The sequence below is a fragment of the Poecilia reticulata genome, linkage group LG3 (assembly GCF_000633615.1).
Source record: "Poecilia reticulata strain Guanapo linkage group LG3, Guppy_female_1.0+MT, whole genome shotgun sequence".
NCBI lineage: Eukaryota > Metazoa > Chordata > Actinopteri > Cyprinodontiformes > Poeciliidae > Poecilia > Poecilia reticulata.
In genome coordinates, this window is record NC_024333.1 from 30,239,846 (window position 1) to 30,244,048 (window position 4,203).

Consider the following 4,203-nt stretch of genomic DNA (forward strand, 5'->3'; position numbering starts at 1 on the left):
TATATATATTTATTTTTTTATTTTTTTCCCTCAACAGATTTATTTGTTGTTGTTTGAAATGCATAGAATATTCTAAAGGTGGGAAAAAACTTTAACAGTGTCATGGACCATCTATGAATAATTCAATGATACAAATGTATGAGGTTTTTAAGTTACCTCCTGGACAATGAATGCCAGATGCACAAATGTCTGATTTTCACTTTTTTTTTCAAAATCACAATCAGTATCCCCTCTGAGTTTGGTAAATATTGCAGTTAGACATGTTAATTTTGTGCATGGCCTCTAAACCTTTGCTACAATGATTTTTGAATCCTTATTAATTCCTGTCCAGGCGCCATTCTAAAAAATCACAACATAGCAGCTGCTACTCATAGATGCTAATGTTATTATTGACTTATTAAACTAAAATCTGCGTATACAGTTTACAGTGGAAATGATTTGCACAATCTGTAACTATTTACAGCACCTGACTCTTATTGAGCTCAACAGAAAGATGTGTCAGAGCTTCAGAATACCAGATACTTGGAGCAATGATACTGAAAAACTAAGTGCCCACTATAAAGGTGAGAATTAGGCTCCCTTAACTCAGCATATGGCTAAATGTGTGTGAAAATTCCCTTTTGCTCTTTATCACTTAAAAAAAAAATCCCTCAATTTTTCTTAATCTTTTTTCAGTTTTTATTCTTCTTTCAGTAAACGTCTCCTCTTTGGAAGATCAACGTCAAATGTTATGGATTCAAGTAAAGAGCGATTCTGTGTTGAGGTTATCATATTAAGCTCTAGTTCATTTTTGCAGACTAACACAGAAACTTTGACCCAGATACGGCCAACGTGGACATACTGTCAGTGTCAGAGGGCACCTCTCCCCCACCACATACCCGCCATGTGAACATGTGCTGGGCCCCTGCACCAAAGGGGATCCTGTGTATTGTTGCAATGGCAGGTCACTTGGTGATTAAGGTGAGCAGGGCAAGTGAAGCAAGAGGTCATCTTAAAACTATGGAGTCGGGTTACTGATGTTTGGGTGGCGAGGAGGCTCATCCCAGGGTAAGGATACTGCGGGGTGTTTTTCATTTCCCTGCCTCACTGCTCAAAGTTCATCTGTCAGGAAAATATGTGTATTTTGGGGATTCATGGGCTATGGAGACACCTCATGCCATGTCATAATTCCTTGAAAGTCCTCTTGTCACATATTTCTTTTAGCAGTTACAGAAAGGGAACTTAACTCTGCTGCATTCATCAGATCATCCACTGTCTGAAAATAGTGTGCTGAGGGGAAATGGCTGATTGAGTGTTTCACCACAGAGCTCATTTGATGCGTCATTGTGTTGGGAAGGAAGGCGCCTGGTACCAAATCCCACCTTCACTCTCTCCCCGCCCTTGTACGCTGTCATGTCAAAGAATTTATGGGTGTTTCTCCACAAGAGTGCTTGTGTAAATCTGAGGCTTCTATTATCTGATTAACAGCTGTTGTCAAGTGTCTGGTGTTTTTCAAGTCCCGAATAAGAGTTTCGCAGGCTTTGAAGCTCCAGGTGCCTGTGAGACATTGTTTGTTGTTTATTGAAATAAGTCTTCAAAAAGTCACATAGCGTTGCGGCACACTGATCTCCTTATGTTGAGTGTGCAAAGTATGCTTAAAAAAACAGAAATGCAGTTATCTGATAAAGACTTATGATAGGGTTGGATGTGATTGTTTTTATTCTGTTTTATTAGGCAAGTTATATCTTTTTGAATTTTCCTTTTTATCTAGGCTCAAGATTTTCAAACTGCTGTACAAGAAATACTGAGGTTACATGCAGTGCCATCAGTAACACTAACAGAAAATTTAGCTGATAACTGTTTACATGGTTAAAATAAAGCAAATTAGCTGTAGAAGGTAGCATAAAAGTCCCAACACCCATAAAGAGTACCGTATTTTCCGCACTATAAGCTGAACTGGATTATAAGGCGCGTAGAATAGATGCTACAGTAGAAGCTGGTGTTACATTATGCATCCACTAGATGGAGCTGCACTAAAGTGAATGTCAACAAAACAGTCAGACTCCGGTCGGTGAGGAGAGCCTTACGCGACTGGGCCGGGGCGTGGCCGGACTATGGTCACCCTTCTCCGTTCACGCACAGCATGTTCGTGGAGAACATGGTGCTAAATGACCTGCAGACGACCTGATTCTAGACGGTCGGTAGGTAGATAGGTCAGTCAGACTTTATTAATAGATAACAAACCAGCGTTCTGACAACTAACCCAGCATGCACCGCGCGCTTCTTCTTCTACGGGGGAAAATGAAGTCGGCGACTTAGTTGCTAGACCTGTTGTGGCTCAAAATTGGTGCATATATAAGGCGCTCCGGATTATCTGTCATCTGTCAACTGTCGGCTTTTGAGGAAATTGAAGGTTTTTAGGTTCGCCTTATAGTGCGGAAAATACGGTAGTTCAAGCACGTAAACTCATGTCTAACAATATAAACTGTTTCTTGGAAACACATACCACCTAACAGAAAAAAGCTAATATATGTCAACAGTTAGCTGCACTGGAAAATATTTTGAGGATCCTGCAGGGGAAACTGATGCAAAATGACAGCAAACCAGAATGTGCTGATAGTTTCTTATGGTTAGAATTTGGGAATTTTATCAACCCCAATTTTTTCAGGTGTTAAGCTCAAATGCTATTGTAGGTTAATAAGACAAGCTAGCCGTAATTTAGAGTGATGGCAAAACTCATGTGTTCCCTTAGGTTTGCCTCAATGTTTGGTTAGCATCACACTTAAATTATTGGATCATTAAAACAAATTTAATATTAGACAAATAGAGCCTGAGAAAATGTAAAATGCATTTTTCAAATCTTGCTTTCATTCATTAAAACGATGAAAATAGAAAGAACAATTTGTACTTTCCGAAAGAATGTCTTGATGATCTCAACAACTCTTAGAAAAATGTACTGCAGACTGATGAAATCGAGTGGAACTATTTAAAAGATGAGCATTCTGTTCCATTCCCATTTCAGAAAATAACTTCATACATGATGGTGATATGATCGTCTGTGGCTGGTTAGCAACGTCAATATTTGAACAACAATATTTGCTATTGATGGAATCATGAATTTTGTTCTCCACCAGAAATCCTTCAAGAGCAAAAAAAAGCTCTTGGATTGTGCAGCAAGACAACAATCTAAAAAAGGCCAGCAAGTCCACTTCTAGTTGTTATTTCTCACAGTTTATCTGCTGCCTGTCTTTTGGTGATCTGACATATGTAACTGTAAAAAAGAAAAACACCAAAACAAAGAAATTAAAATGTGGGCAAAACCTTTTTCTCACAGCACTGCATGTCTCTGCATTTTATGTGCTAAAACTGCTTTGCAAAAGGACGATTCAGTGGAAAAGAAAAAATAAATAAATAGAAAGCCCAACTCCAGCTGTAGCACCATTAAAAAAGATAACATGCTGGTGATTAGAAAATTTAGCAATTAGTGAAGTTTTTTTTTTAAAATATAAAATCTTGGCACATCACCGTTCTGGTTACATTGAGAGAACAAAATATTGACATATCTTTCTAGATATAACTCATATCATCGAAGCAGAAGAATTTAATGTTTCTAATTTATGACCCAACCTCTTTTTACTCTGGGATTCAGGATTCTGAGAACCAGAATACTGTATATTTTCTCCTCACTGTAAAAACTGCAGCTCTAGTAAAACATATTTTCTCCTCAATATATATTTACACATGTAATGTTTGTATAATAACCAACAGCTATCGTTCCCTTACATATTTTCTGGTGTGAACATTCCAGATATCAATGTTTTGGTCAGTTTGGCTTCATTGACTCATCTCTGCTTGATGGGAATGAGCACATGCTCTTCCTCAAATGCTGGCAAACTGCCCGATCAGCCTCCTCAAAGATAAATAACAGTGTGTTAGGAGCTGCTTGAACCCAGGTGTTGGGCTCTTTCCCTGCCAGTCAGCCAAGTGGTGAGTACTCATGTAAACTAGTCTCGCGGTCGTCATCCAGCGTGGCTGCCTACCCTTCCTCCGACTAATTGTCTGGTTCCCACAGTTCTGGCTGCCTTCACAATCTCTGAAAAATCCCCTCGCTCCAGCTCATCTATCAGTCGGTGACCTTGTCAGGGTGCAATGCATGAGTAACTTCCCCATTTCTCTAGGTGCAGCAAATTACTTGTTAATTACTTATAAGCTAACCCCCTTTAA